We start from the raw sequence: 17254 nt of genomic DNA on the forward strand, positions 1-17254 counted from the left end.
AACAGTTTTATTTTGAAAAATTACCGGATTCTCTGCGTTATGACTCTTGCTTTATGCATGTCAAGACGCTTGTCTCGGTCACTCACTTTTTCGCTGAACACAAACCAGCACGGTATTTGTCGGACCCATTTGTCAACAAACCAGGTGAATCCAGCATGTCTGGTTAAGAAGAAGATCAGCTGCTGGAGATCGCAAACAACTCTGCCGGTGTCCTGGATTAAAGTCACGGCAGATTACCCTGAGATCGCCACGACAGCACTAACAACTCTGTTGCCATTTCCGACATCATAACTGTAGTGACATGACATCGGAAGAAATTATTTTTAATTATCGAATTAATGTTTATCTTAAATAACAAAGCAACCTCTCCAAAGCGCACAGAAGCGCGTCGTTTGCGTAATGGAGCTTTGGGATCTGTTCGTCTCCGTCTTGCTGGTAACTTACCACGCAATAATTAATTTGAGGTCGCATTTTAACAATTCGTTAATTTCGTTAAATAAAAAAAAAATCTACCGATGTCACCAGAGTCCGTACCAGAAGGACTCCGTACTGAGGCTAACGAACTCATTTAAATTTCAGTAATTGTAACTGCGTTACTTGATTTAAAAAAAAAATACTTCGTTACATGCTGGTTACCGCTAAAAGTAGTGGAATTACAGTAACGCGTTACACTCTATCACTAATTGAAGATGGGGACATTTTTATCATGTGGCGGCAATAAACAGGGAAATTAAACTCCAGGAGAACAGCGGAGAAATCGAAAGTATGGGATGTATATTTAATCATGTATATAATATATGTTATATCGTTTGAAATATATCAATTTTCAATATGTTTTCCGGCCCGATTTGCTCGCAGCGAGCGAAAAAAATAGAACAGACCCCGAAACCCTCGCTGTCGATCGCGAGCGGCCGCGGCGCTGACGGTGCGAACAGCCCAATTATTTAACATGGGCGCGGAAAGGAAGCGGACAGCTTTCGCGGTGCTTCTATCTCCGGTGCGTCCCCGGGTTTAGAAGATGATGTTGTGATGTGAATGTATTGGTTTATATTGCATGTGTCACGTCATGATAAATCAGTCCCTTATGCGGCACAAGTTGTGCCGCCTCTCGGCATTTTGCGCCCTAGGCAACCGCCTACTTCGCCTATGCCAGGAGCCGCCCCTGGTGACAGTATTATGCTGCAGCTCATGGGAATCTACTACTGACTGAATGTGGCTATGAGAAAGAACGCAGGAATCCTAAACATGCGGCTCACCCGAACTGCACGGCGAGACACAACGACTAGAATAGGATAGACTAGATTCTCCAGCAGACTGTCTTACACGCCTCTTTTGTTTCGCAAGCTCATGTAAGATGATGAAAACACAAGAAGTATGTTAAGTTTCTTGGTGATTCTAGAGAGTCCCCACATATGGAGCGGTCAGGGGGTCTGTTTCCCACTATATATTACTGAGGCAGCATGGGGACTCTATTGACTTTAATGGACTCATTAGCACACGTTAGAGGAATAACATTGTCTCAGCAGACATCAAAGAGAGTCGGGTTTCAGCAGTCTGACTGTAGGTGATGTTGTGGTACCAGAGGAGGCTATGTGAGAGAGGCTGGATGGAGTGAGGGAAGGAATGATAGTAACTCTACCAGTACAAGATAACAAAAGATATAAAACATAATGATGTGAAGGCAAGCACACACATTTCCATTCTTTAACCCTTTTCTACATAGAAAAGTGTTTGATGGAGGAAGAAAATTGATAGGGGAAGATAGAAAAGACAAGAATTAATGAGGGTTTCAATTTAAGGTGAAGCCAAGGAGAATTGTCCTGTTCCCTGAGGTTTTGCGAGTCTTTCAGATTTGAGGATCCCAGAGGAAACAATAGCTTTTTTTTAATTTAGGTGCTTCATCACATACTTCTGGATACAAATAAAAGTGCAGATTCTGCTCTTATTAAGGCAACATTCATAATAATATGTTTTGGTTTGAAAGCAGCCTAAAATGTTCCCTGTCCACACAAAATTTCTTTGGCTCTGTATTGGTCGAATAATAGCTTGTCTCCTACAGAACACTTGTAATCTCTACAATATATGACTATTTTATTTTGTGTCAGTTTCAGATGACATTGAGGATATTGAGAGGCATGTGCAGATGCAAGGTAGAAGTATTGTGGCTTTTTTCGAGCGTTTATGATGTAAGCCACATGTAGGAAGTTAGTTTATGGCATCTACCACATTTAAAAGTAGTGGATAGAGAATCAATGTTATTGGAGAGAAACCCCCCTATATGCAAAGACATAGTATATAGCGGATGTTCTCTAAAAATCTTGGTTAATTTCATGAATGCACCATGTTTCCTAAAGAGGTGTAAATCTACACGAAGCTCAGCGTAAGTTCAGTCAGGAAGACTTTCAACTTATCAATCAATCAATCTCAGTTCTCTCACTCTCTCTATATATTAGGTCTATGTGACGACAAAAACCTGACAAATAAGCAAAGGCTATGTAGTGACTGAAAAGACCCACTCATAAGGGGGTTACGAGTGGCTACATCATTGTTTCCAAACATCTCAGTTTCTGCCCGTCTGCACTACAACGCTACCTCAGAGTTTTCAGATTAATATGGGGCCAGCAGATCCCTTCACCTCCTGAGCCTACATCCAGTGATATAGTGTTATCATTGGTGTCAAATGAAGCAATGCTATTACGGTAATCAATAAAAGACCATGAGCTGGAAGAGAACCGAAAAAATTGAGAGCTGATCTACTCTTATATCTGGGATGAATCTCAAGAAGGGCAGAGACAGGGCCTGACACATTCTGTATAAAAGATACTGACTGGTGTGTGATCGAAGCTTGATCCTCTGATTTTTGGAGCATCAAAACTGGCAGGAATATCTGACTGAATGGGGTCTGTTTCCTTTTAAAGTCTTTCACACTGTGTGTGAAAAACAAAAAGAAGTGTTTTTGTATGTATGTGTACACTGTGCAGGGCCAGTGTGTGTCTGTCTTTGTGGCGCTGGAGATAGATCTGACTCTGTCTCAGCCTGTGAGTAGCAGTGAGAGTTTGTTTTCTGTAACTCTCTTCTCACTCTACCTGCTGTCTGGGAATGTTCACCAGCTGTTAGAGCACACACACACACACGCACACACACACACACACACACACACACACACACACACACACACACACACACACACACACACACACACACACACACACACACACACACACACACACACACACACACTCACACACACACACACTATGTTAAGCAACAATCCAATAGTTACTGACAAACAAAATTAGTCTCTGTAATACACTGTGTTCATAATGCATGCTGTACAGTTTTTCACCACATGTGGGGCAAAGTCCCTGTGCAGGGTTAGATAAGTTTCACATTAATTTCAAAGTCTTTTGGTTGTAGTTTTCATAAGTGATGGGTCACATCTAAGTTTACAATCCCAAACATGTCATTATCAAATATTACATATTCATAAAAGCAATAGTAAACAAAAGCCGTTCATGAAACTCATCCATTTTCTCTGTTCTGTACAGGCTCTGGTACAGGATACAGAGGACCTCCCTTTTCATCAAGTCCTTTTTTATCTTTTTTACAGTGTTAAATAAAATGACACAGCATGGACACACACATTATTTATTCAATTCATCTTTAATATTTACCTTTCTTCTCATAAACTACATATAGATAATATCAGACATTAGGCATTATATGGCATCAGTGGATAAGACATTATATTCCTGTTTTGGTCATATTCAGGAATTTGATTTACATGCATTGCAGGAAAAACCTGCTGCTTTTTCCCCCTGTATTCATGATTCTGGTTTTGTCCTCCACCCAAATTCAGAAAATCTGTTCTTACTTTGATTTACTGGATAACTACTAATAATGGAGCTATTGGTGCGAATGTGCGCTTAATATTGTTCCTTCTGTAAACCAAGTTAAGGATGTATCCTGATTTCTAAAACTAGGAAATGGATTTCACATTCACAAAAATATTACTAGGAAACAAGTGTGTATGTAAATGCTGTGCAGAGGGCTCAAGTATCTTACATTGATGTGAAGCATCCTATTCATAGTTGATTGTAATGCATAATATGTTCTTCTTAAGTGTATATGATTGGAGATGGACAGTGGCTTATAGAAAGGTTGCAATTATTTTAAGTGAACCTAACAACGTCATTCAGAATTTACACATCCACTGAGGTCCTGACAGGTGCCGGTTAGAAGAAACCTTTTCCTCCATCACAGACCAGCAGCTGTGCACAGCTTGAACTCATGTCCACTTCGATGGATTCCAACAAAATACTGCAGAGAAATATTTATCTTCTCCACTGTTAATGTGCAGGCTCAATATGTTAAAGTAATCATCCAAATATGACTAAAAACACATGTTTTGTTTTCTTTCTCCATAAAGATCGAATAATCTCACTCAAGGACGAAGAGAACCAACATTTTTAAACTGATCCCAGTTCCAACTCAGCTTGGAAACTTTTTTTTTGACACGTCCTCATTGCCTCTAAGTTCACTTCTGTGTTATGTCAAATTTAGGCAAAAAGAAAACACATAATTAATTTATGAACTCATTAATGCAGGTTCTACCAACCAGTGTTGCCAGTACAGAACACTGAGGCAGTGAGTTGTGGAAATGTAGGGTTTTATGTTTGCTGCTGAGGTCCTGAGTAGCTATGATGGTAATTTCCATCAGTGCAGGACCAGCTTCCACAGACAGAGAAAATATGCCAAACCTATGTCAATTCTTAGCCTCTTTAAATTCTCTCCATGTTGAAGTTGTTGGTTTTGCACCTTCTTTTTTCCACTCGTTGCAAAATTCTGCATTATATTCAGCGTAACGGATAGTGTTTCAGACACAGTCCTGAATCACTAAATCTGATAATCCTGCCCACTTTACTGTCTGACCAGGAGTGTGTTCACTTTCATGATACAACATTCAAACTAATGCATCAGAGAAAGGAGACAGTGAAGCCTTGAGCTTTCAGGATAACCTGCAGTCAAGCCATTTCCAGGAGGTCTGAATGAGACTGAGTACTATATCCTTAATGTGTATTAATGTAGGAGTCTTATGGCATGCTATGTTTTGACTTGAGGATTTTGTTTTACTGGTCAGTGACTGAAATCCCTGACCAGGACTCGTAGGCACATGAGATGTGTGTGTGTGTGTGTGTGTGTGTGTGTGTGTGTGTGTGTGTGTGTGTGTGTGTGTGTGTGTGTGTGTGTGTGTGTGTGTGTGTGTGTGTGTGTGTGTGTGTGTGTGTGTGTGTGTGTGTGTGTGTTTATTTTGGGCGTGGGGCTGGTTTGTTTCAGTAATATCAACATGGTTTTGTTAGCTTGTTTCAGTTTAACTACACAGATAACGGCCAAGTGCTGCTGGCTGTGTGATCACACATCTGGTTTGCAGTCCTGTTGTTTTCAGAGCAGTGTGATGTAGCTTCATCTGGCTGTGCTGTGCTGACCGGTGACTGCAGAAACACATTACAACCAACATGAATCAAGATTTAGCTCCAGTCTAAACTGCCCTCCCTTTGCTATCCCCTTTGTCCATCAGACTCTTTCATTTTAAAAATAAAGTTCAAGAAGGATCCTTTAGACGAAGGACAATTCATGATTCTTGTGTAATGAATAGAAAGAATGAACATCACCAATAAGGACATGAAGAAGTTAAGAGAGACAGAGGGAGCAAAAAGAAGAGTCCCTATCTGATTCATTAGATCCTCTAACCTAAACTGAATAATGATTATATCGAGAGTGATGAGCCTGTCTGTGACGAATAGCCATGTTATTGTAACATGACACTGGATAATGAGAGACATTCCTGAAAAGAAAAACTTGTCATCTGATTGGGTTCATCATTATTAATGAAGAGCACTTATCTAATAAAGTACTTACATGTAATACAAAAGAAAAACAGTTTACCTCACAGAATTAATAACAACCATTATTTATCTATTTATACATTTGCTGATATGGTGAATCAATCCTTTACGTAACTGTGACATTCAGATTTGGGCTGTATTTAAATATTTGTTTATCTAGTTTATTTTATGATTTTATCTTCTTTGAAAGGATTGAATCACATCTTGAAGTAATGAAAGCACAACCTCTTGCGCTCACTTCACTCAAATGTCTCTACAAATGACGCCAGTAACAAACAGAGATAATCACACAATCACAGACTTTTTCACATTCTCCCAATACAGCCCTGTCGAAAGTGTGTAAGTGCCCTGTGACACCAGAAGATGGCACAGTGAAATAGAAGTGGATGTCCCTTGATGCTGGCAGCTCAGTGACTACTTGGCTGGTTGTCACACTCTTATAACAAGGGAGATCCCCAGTGCCATCCTAGCTTACAGCCACAATAGATAAACATATGAAGACAACAACAAATTTAACACATGTAATGGGCTGGCTCATTTTGCAGCGTTTTTGGCTCAGCCTCGACTGATATGTTCTGATGACCTTCAAACATGTTTGGATATTTTCCAGCAGTATGACCAGCTGAACATGCAGATCTGTCTCTCTGACGAACATCAACACAAAAATAATTGGGGAGAGTTAACCATTGGTAGTATGAGAAAACAATGGAATAGTTTTTTATTCATGTGTAACATAAATTCAAAACTGTTTTCACTTCGAACCAGTTTGGCTTTGACATACTTAAAGAAGTGATTCCAAAACCTATTCTTCAAACCTGGGTTCACAGTGTGATGTGTTTCACGTTCATTTCCAAGACACATGCTGCATAATGTTAGCTATTCTGTTAGTCATAGGTGTGACATAACTACATGCTGACATGCTACAAAATGTGACTCAAAACAAAAGTTAGTGTTGAGACAAATTTTTAAAAAACTTTGGTTTTGAATAATTTGGAATTAGGCTGTTTTCTGAGATCTTACTGATATGTATGAGATATATGGTGGCAGCCTGACACCAATATGCAACAATATTATTACACATGTACCAAAGATACTCACAAATCTAAGCTTTGGTCTTATACATCTGTTTAAGACTAAAGTTTAGACTAAAGACTATACATCTGTTTGAATGTTTTTATGGACACACGCACACACGCATACACGCACATCCACACATACACACACACATGTTTGTACTTCTATCTTAGTGAGGACACTCATTGGCATAATGCATTCCCTAGCTCCCTTACCTTAACTGTCCACACTAAATGCCTAACCCTTACCTAAATCTAATTCTTACCCTAAAATTAAATCTTCAGACCCTCAAACACCCCTTTGAAGAAGTAAGGAACGTCCAAAATGTCCTTACTTCACAAAAATGTAGGTTGTAGGCTCAAAATGGTCCTCACAAAGACATCTGTACAAGTATACACACACACAGAAATATGCTCACTGCAGGATATGAGCCTTTACTAACTGAGCCTTTGAACTGCAGCCAAAATGTCATGTGGACTGATTGTTGTAAGTGTGTGCCAAGCAGTAAAGTGTGGGGCCCACTGATACTGTTCTATGTGTCTCTAACAGGAAGTTTATGGGGAGGTAATGGACTTAAAGATGAAAACTAGACCTTTAACAGCCATAGCTATTGTCTCCTGTTGCTGTATAGACAAAATGGCAAGTCATAAAATAAGACGATGATTCAGCATGAAACGGATCAATTCTATCTATAGCCACTGCATTTTTAAGACTGAAGTTAAAACTATTACAATATAAGTGGACAGGACTGTCGGGACCAGGTGGTATAATTTGATTCTTGTATGGTAAGCCATGGTCTGTGGGCGCGTGCAAAAGCACAAATTAACTGGTCTAGCATGGTCCAATACGTGATGATTACCACCAACATGGTCACTGTTTTTTAATCTTTTAATGTTGCAAAAACAAAGCTTTACTAACATGTAGCAAATATTGATACTTTGGGAGGCATTCAAAATGTTGATAAGAAACATAAAGAGATGAAATGGTTCATAAAATGCACACAAGGCACTGCAACTGGTGGAGAGAGAGCAGGAGAGAGAAAGAAAGTGTACTGTACTGAGTATAAGAATGAGCAGCAGTTCAGAGCTGAGCAGGTGGGGGCTGTGATATAGGTAATTACTACCAAATCTACACTTAAATCAATCAATCCAATCTTTATGTATTTATTCACCTAACAAAGTGCGAAAAGTAAAGTATTTTACAGGTCAATGCTGGCTTTTTTGCACCATTATGAAGGGATATCAATTTTTGTAGCTGAATTCCTGAGATTTTTCCGGGCCAGTCAAAGATTGCACAACTTTCCCAAATCATATCTATCAATGGCTAGCAATGTATTTGTCCATATGCTGAGTGGAGCGTCTTTTAGAAATGCTGTTTTGATCGATTTAAACGTCCCTCTCCTAAGCCACACTTTCCTGCTAATCCTGGAGGATCCTAAGGCGTTCCCAGGATAGTTGGGATATGTTATCCCTCCAGGGAGTTCTGGGTCTACTCCTGGGTTTCATCCCAATTGACCCCTGGATCTCCTCCAACAGAAGATGCAGAGACATCATGACTAGATACCTGAATCTGAACTGTCCCCGTTCAACATGAGGGAGCAGCTTTTCTACACCTGACTTAGAAAACTAATTTGGGCTGGTTGTTATTGTTCTTTTGGTCACTACCCAATGCTTGACCACAGGTGAGGGCTGGAATGTAAATTGACCAGTAAATCTAAATCTTTGCCAGATTGCTCAGCTCCCTCGTCACCAAAATGGTCCATTACAACGCCTGTATTACAGCTGTTGTTGAACCGCCCAACTGTCCATCTGTCACGGCTTGATGAAGTCAACAGAACTGCATCCAACTCCTCAACACGGCTGCGCCTGGAAATCCTGAACATAAAAATCTCAAATGGTATTATGTGACACATCTGCATCTGAAAAACAGGTGCAAAAGTAAAATGTACATATAATTATTATACCACTAATGGCTCAAAGGTCAGGGAGTAAATAAGTTAGTCTTTGTTCAAAGGATTCAAGTTCATGTGTTATCATACTTTGTGTGATAACTTATTTTGTGCTTCACTATCGCCAAACACAATCCAGCTGTTATCAGTGATGATTGCTAACCTTAGCTAACAGGGATTCCAGTGTGATTCATCAAATCAATCAGAAACAGATATGACAAGGACAACAATTGGATTTAAGTGATTAAATTAAGAGATCACACACAGTTGGATCCAGTGGAAAACTATTTGGCAGTCAGACCTCATAGTTTTCCAAAGTAAAGGCTCTTATATACTACTACGTGTCCGTTTCTCGGAGAGGTCTCAGCGGAAGACAAAGAGTCTTTTTGATTTTTACTTCTCCGTCAGTCTACGTCCGGAAAAAATTCACCGCCAAACCCATAGGTGGCGCAACGGAAGACGAGCTCAGAGAAGCCTACCCCATTTGGGAAGAAGAAGTCCACGTGTCTCTGTTGACATGTTAGCTTGCGTCCCACACACTGAACCATGGCAACTAACAGAACTAAATAAAGTGACACCCAGCAGGTCAAGATGCTGATGTTATAGTTTCTTAGCGCAGCGGTTCTCCGGTCTTGTTTCCGAACTGTGTTGCTGATTCCACAGCTTGAATCTGCTTGAGGCTACATGTAGCTAGAAGCTACACGGACCTAGCTCCCCCCAGCTTCCACACACAGTCAGCAGGGACTCCCGACACTAACTACTACTATCCAGTGTTTGCTTCTAACCTGACGGTATTATAGAAACAGTGTCATGATAGAAGTGGAATTAAAGTCGTGACGGCGGGTTCTTGCACTGTTACCACCGCAGTTAGCATGGTGGCTAGCCTAGCCCGCTAGCCTAGCCTGCTAGCGCCGTTTTGAAAGCTCGTTATAACCGTATGTGACCGTGCACACATGCCCTCAGTGCTCTAACGAGCCACCGTCAGCCGGACAACTCCGCTGGCTTAACACACACGTCACATTAATCGTAGAATCATAGTTGTGTTCGTGTTTGTTGCTACATGTAAACAGGAAGTTTGAGGTCCGGAAATACGGAAATGACGTCATACGGAAATGATGTTGTTCGCGGACCAATCACAGCCAAGAGCGGTCCGTCGGGTCTCCAACATGAAGACGGATAGTTAGAAAAATCAGACGTGTACGAAAAGCTGTCCGACGCCCTCGGAGTGGACGTTTCACGACGGATAGGGCGGTCTTATCTGTCCGTAATAGAAAAAACGGAGAGGCATAAATTGGCCTTAACTGCACAGCGCAACTTTCATCCTGTACCCTTATTCTCTTGAGCAGTTTGGAATATGGATGTGATCCAAGAAGAAGACATGTGTAATGTTTTCAGTGGATAATTTAGTTTAATCTAAGATGTAAACACAGATGGTTAAAGTCATTTTAAAAATGAAGTTATATATCTAAGACCAGGGACAAATCTTTCAAATACACAGTTTATATTTAAGCACCCATACACATGCGATGTTTAATATTCAACAGATTACAAAATTATTATTTTACTGAGAGAAGATGGTCATGCATTCGCCATTTCTATATGTATCACAAGAACAGGCAACAAAGAAGAAAACCAGGCAGCATAATTAATACTGTTGTGGTCTTTGAAATAAATACCCACTCAAACCCAATATAGCTTCACCATAAATTAAAAAGAGCTACAGTATGCCCTGAAAAAATACAATAATAAACCAACCAGTCTACCGTCTGAACTAATAAGTAGGCTTATGATCCTGTGAATGGGACATCCAGTGGTGCCCCCATTCTATCTCCTGTTAAGCTCGTAAATCATAGTATCTAGAAATGTCTAGTACACTAGCCCTGAAGTATACAGACAAAGTAATCACTGACTCGAGACACTGTTGGTACTTTCCATGTCTTGAAGAATCCATGAAGGCAATTTTTTGTTTGAATACATAAAAAATAAGACACAGAAGAGAAAACACAACTTGCAATGGTCTTCCACCTTTTCACAATGCTAACCTAACATTCAAAACCAAGAGTTGGCGCACACAGCGTGTCTAAATGACTAATGACTAAAGATGTAACAAGTGCTGAGATTGATGCTTTGCAATTTCACTGCACCTTTAAAGTTGCTATAAAAAAACATTTTGAAAAATATGCTCTTCTTGGCATCTGTCTGCCCAAAATTATAGCTGCTTTATTTAAATGTTGTTCTTTCTTAACATCACAAGTCTAGAAGTATTTATAACAAATGGCCAACATTTCTCAAACATAAGTAAATAGTGCATTTGTCGGGGGACCATTAGTGGTGGATGGATCCATATTTGATCCATATTTTATTTCCATATTCGCGATTTAGAGCGCAGTCTGGTAGCAGGACAGTGTATGCAAACAATATAGTGTGTGTTAAATATATATTTCTTTGTATAGCCCATAATCACAAATCGCAATTTGTATCGGAGGGCTTAACAAGTTGCAAAATCCTCTGCTCTTAACCCTCATCAAGAGTAAGGAAAAACTGTAGAAACCTCAGAGAGAGCCACATGTGAGAGATCCGTCTTCCGGAACGGACAGAAGTACAGTAGGCGTAATGTATATCAAGCAGTCTTGTTGTAAATAATAGTCGGTAATAGCTACTAACTTGACAGCACAGATCATTCTCATTCATTGAGCATCTCTCCACTTGAACTTATTATGGGCCCTCCCAGCCAGCACCAACAAGACGTGCAAGAGGTATGCACTAAGTCGGTGAGGGAGGGAGAGATGAGAGGATGAATGGATTCAGATAGGGATGAGGGAAGGACGATGAAGGGATGAGGATAGGGATGGGGTGGATTTTGTTTGTTTTACGTTTTAACTGATGTTGAGCCAAAAGCAACGTGACCCTGCTCTGCACTGAAACTGTTATGGCTGAGGAATGAGATTGATGCTTTTTTATGATCTCAACAACTGCGATGTTGTCAGTGTGAATTATTAAATTCATTAGTGTTCCTAAAGTATGGCAGTTTTGATGATTTGCTTTAGCTCAGAGAGCGCAGTTGAAGGAAAGCGAGACTCTGAATTGAGAGATTTTAATTCGGACAGCCAAGTAGAACCCAATCGTCCTGCTCCATGTTAGCCACCGAAGCTTAGAGCAGGAGTCACGTCTGTGTCAAGTTGAATGTCCATGGTTATAGTGATCAAGACATGATGGAAGAAGGAAATGTTCTATGGTTCCTGTTCCAGGAAATGTTGCCATAGAAGCATTACAATTTTGCATGCATCATCTTGAACAACTCTATCATGGAGAGAGGGGAGAGATGCAGCTTTTATTAAAAGCTGGACGGGAGGGATTTGGCTCGAGTAATAATGTGGATGGAATAATTGAGGTGGCCAGAAAGGTGTTTTGACTTGCGTTTCCTAACTGCCAGGAGATAGTTTGACAAGAGCAGAGAGGTGCTTCAATTTCCTCTGAGGGCAGTGAAAATTTAGTCCACAGTAACTACATTCTATATCAATCAATCAATCAATCAAATTTTATTTGTATAGCCCACATTCACAAATAACAATTCGTCTCATAGGGCTTTAACATGGTGTGACATCCTCTGTCCTTAACCCTCAACAAGAGTAAGGAAAAACTACTAAAAACCCTTTTAACAGGTAAAAATATGTAGAAACCTCATAGAGAGCCACATGTGAGGGATCCCTCTCCCAGGACGGAAAGAAGTGCAATAGATGTCAAGTGTAGGAAAACATCATCGGGATTAAAGCTTTTTAGCAGCATCGATGAGGGTAAACATTTTTGAAGGATAACTTCAATACTATATGTCAAGTAGTCCTGCTGCAATCATAGTCTCTGGTCAGCAGCCAGCAAGATCATGATCCAGCATCAGGATGGGATCCACTATAGTCCACAGTCGACTGGATTGTGGAACCAGACTCTGAAAGAAAGCTTGTGTGAGGATAGAAAGCCCAAATAGTGGAGATGAAGATGGAAGTTGTTGAGAAATGTAGTTTGTAAGGGAATTTGTATTTGTTGTTTAGGAGCGGTGTGCTGTGGCTTAGAAGGTATAGTGGGTCGTCCACGAACAGTACTAATGTGTGTGAAATACTGAATGGAAAAACTGTAATGTAAAGTGCTCTGAGTGGTCATCAATACTAGGAAAGCGCTAAATAAATATAGACCATTTGGTAAGGCTCGAAGAGTTGAAGATATTAGGACTGTTTCTGCAGGAAAGTGCAAGGCATCCTAAATGATGGATACCTTAAAAAGACAAGCTCTATGACCCACCAGAGGGATAAAAGTAATGGCATGGTATTGTTGACGAGAAGGTTCAGGTACGCCCTGCTCCTGAACATAAGTTAATCAGTTAACTCTATCTGATGAAACATGTCCTTGGTTTCTGATGTCTGTATCAAATAAATTTAGTTTTGATCGGGTTTGTTTTGAACTTTTAACTGTTGAATTCAGTTTTTAGTCCCAAAAAGTTTCTTTTCCTTTTAAAATAATATGCCCAGATGTGGAAGATTCCACAAGCAGAATTTGAATCAGAATTTGTATCAATAAATCAGTAACTAATCAACTTTTAGAAAAAATTTAATAATGTAACATATGTGAACATCTACTGCCTGTGCAAGTTCAAGCATATTTCCATGCCTGAGATGTGTCATGTACCCACCCCACAGCAACTGCATTAAGTCTGAGGAACACTCCTCCAGCATCTGGCGTCAGTGTTATGAAAAGAGTGTTTTTACCTTTCTCTTGTGCTGATACGTCACAGCCAGAGACACATGGGACTCTTACACCAAACAAAGCTGGAGGGATACATTGGGAGCACACATACTCACGGAGCAATAATAAATATCATGGGTGTTGAATCTCCACTGGACACTGAGAGCAATATGAAAGTAGCCGTGCACAATCGTGTGTGTGTGTGAGTGTGTGTGTGTGTGTTGGGGGTTGGGGGGTGGATACCGTGCAGAAACTGCTAAAACAGTTATCATGATCCGCGTCCAAAAATTGAATAACTAGCATGTGTGTGAAAACTCCCCTCTTAAATGCCTTCTTTCTGACCTGCTCTGACTCCAAAATGTGATCATCCAAGCTTTAGGTGTAGTGGTGCAATAAAAAAATCCTCTACAGTTTGTACAGCAAGAGTTCTGACAGCTGTGATAAAGAACACACACTAATCAGATTTGTAGGCAAACAACAAGTTGTCAGATAATAATATCCCCGCATGTTAAAGCTTTTAAAATCAATATTTATATTTACAACAGTGAATAAAGATCATGGAAAAGGTGACAAGCTACCAACCGTGCATTTTCTCAGCTCCCCTGCTGTTTTTAGACTCATCTTATATGCAACAGGTCTTCATGGACAAGAGTCTTATAAACCCTTTCGTACACTACCTGCCCAACAATGAGATGTATCATTTACATCTAGGTCCAAGAAAAAATGGTTACTTTTCCCCAAAAATAGTAGCTCAGATACAACAGCAACTTCCCCCCTGCAAAAACGGCTAAAAGGCCAACATACTTAGCTAAAGCTCTGCCAGAGCTCTGTTGTCTGATCAGTCATACACCAATCACATCCATGATGGATGGCAGCATTACCTACAGGACCTGAACGAAATTGTTAGATACATGTGGAAGTGATCAGAGAGCGGCTGTGGACTTGGAAATCCCTCACTATCAATGTCACCGTCTCACCGTAAATTGATTCTCTCTCTCTCTCTTCTCTCTCTCTCTCTCTCTCTCTCTCTCTCTCTCTCTCTCTCTCTCTCTCTCTCTCTCTCTCTCTCTTACTCTGTGTATGTTTGTATCAAGAGTCAAGTTACCATGGAGTGATGCTTCACTGGCCATATTGCAGCTGTGGGACGATCCTCTGCACGTCTTTGGTTTGTTTCATTTATATCCTTTTGGATGTCTGTTTTGATCGTTTGTTAGCCAGCAGGATTTCACAGAAACTACAGAATGGATTTACATGAAACTTGGTAAAAGGCATAATCCAAGAAAGACTCCTTTTTTTATCCGCACCGATCGGGGCAAAGGGGTATATGCAGATTGTTTTTTTTAATTAATTTCTTTAACGTTGCATGGTGTAGTTGTTTAGGTTTAGGGGACTGACAAAAATGACAAAAATCCAGATCTATGTGGTCTCATAGGGTGGTAGGTTGTTTGAGCTGCTTGTAACAAACATCTAGAAAACCATTATGACCAATGTGCAGCTGAAATAATATAATGTGGTCTTAGGTATAAGGCTTGTTTTGAACTTAAGAGGACTATTGGGCCTCAGCAAACACACACAGACACACACACAGGAAAATGCTCTGCTCTGGCATGGATCCATAATGACCCACAGTGACATATTCAGACCTCAGCACCCCCTCCTTTCCCCGCCTCTGCTGTTGTGACGTGTGTGTAGCAGGAATCCCCTCTTGGCGCTCGTTCACATCTTTAGCCAGCCGTTAGCTGTGGTCTGGCAGCAGGACCCTGTGACATTTCTTTCTTGTCAGAGCTGTTGCGCCACAACACGCTGAGCAGTGGATTTACTGCCAGAGACTCTTTGTAGGCCAGCCAGGCTAATGGAAAGGAGGCCAGTGCTGGAAAATACCCAGAGTTCTGCTGGAAAAGCCTCTTTTGGAAACATCTGCGACTCTCCAGGGATTGGAGAAGCCGAGAGGGCGCCCGGCCCCGCTCATGTTACGTGCTGGTGTATGTGTAGAATGTGTGGTTTAGCTTATGCATGATATGAATGTGTGTGGTGCCTCAAAAAGGATGTGAGCCCTGGAGAGAAATTAAGTGTCAAACTTCTTTCTCTGTGTTTGGGCCTTGTTCCCCCTGGCAACACTGAAAACATGCACACTTATTTTTTTCAAGAAACCCTTTCAGTATGTCTCCGTCACGTCTTAGGCAGGAGAGTTAGTGTGTGTGCCTGTGTGTGTGGATACTTTCAATCAGTTTACAGTGTGGTAATCCATCCTGTATATGCAGGCAAGGCAATGAGCTCATGTGGAGCTGATTTGACGATTCTCCCTCAGGAATGATGACAGGAATGACGGCAATGAAGATGATGAAATGATGATGGCAAAACAGGGCATGGCCAGTGAAATCACTTTGCGCCAGAGCATCAGTAGTTTTCAAGGGTTGAGCCATGATGCTCTTCTTCTGAATCAGTGTCCACAGGACATCCTACTTGTTCCCATGCAAGTTCACAGACACAAGTGTACGGCTTGTATTTATATAAACTATCAAGCAAACATTTTCTGTCCATCAATTAATTTAAATAAAATGTTATAAAGCCAAATCATAATATACATTATCTCAAGGCAATTTAGATACATCAATTATGATAACATTGTATTTACCAAGTATGATGCTCATATATGGGAATATGGTGTCATGGCTACAGGTGTTGTGGTCTTTGTTTAGTTATTGGAGTTCACATGCACAAAGGTTATGATATGTTTCTAAAGTAATGGCACCAATATTTCTATGGTCGGAGTTTACATACAAAACCACCAGTGTTATGTTGGGTTCTGCCTGCCATGGACAATAACAACATTATGGATTCTTTGACGATCCACTGTTGTGGCAGTGTTTATTTTGGTGCTCTCGATGACCAGATCTACTATGAACGATGGTTCTTTTATCAATGTGTCAGTGTGTGTGATATCACTAAACAGCACACTAGTTGAGAACTACTGGACAAATAGCTGGTTAACAACAAAGCAGGCAAAATTGTCAACATTATCTCACAAAGAAATTTTATTTGAGCAACAGAGCTGACAAGAGCAAAATGTATCCAAAATTGGCCAATTTTGTTGGGGTCAAGATCAGATCGACACTTAAATTAAACACTTGATGTTGCCTAATCAGACCAAATTTTTCACAAAGGAAAGCGCCAACATGTGATAGTGATAGAGCTATGTGGTGCCGTGATTTATTGACAATGGGAACAAAGGGTTTTTGGTTTGGTGAGATTTGGTGGAGGTTAAAGCCGGATTAACAATCTGTCCAGAAAGAGATTGAAACAAGTTAACATAGAGAAACATCAAATAGAGGAAGGAGAGCCATGATTGAGGAACCAGATCATGCAGCCACCACACATAACAGAAAGAGGAACACATAAGACTAATACACTGGGGACATATTCATTAATTTGGTGACACATAGACCAGGCAGCAAGTTATTCACAGCAGCAGATTAACCCTGACAACAGTGAGCCTCACATGGAAATAAACTATGTTACTAACACAACACAAAACAGAGTCATTTTAAATGCAACTAAGTATCAAATCTTTTTGGAAGATAAAAACACGAGT

The sequence above is a fragment of the Limanda limanda genome, chromosome 9 (genome assembly GCF_963576545.1).
Source record: "Limanda limanda chromosome 9, fLimLim1.1, whole genome shotgun sequence".
In the NCBI taxonomy this organism is placed as follows: domain Eukaryota; kingdom Metazoa; phylum Chordata; class Actinopteri; order Pleuronectiformes; family Pleuronectidae; genus Limanda; species Limanda limanda.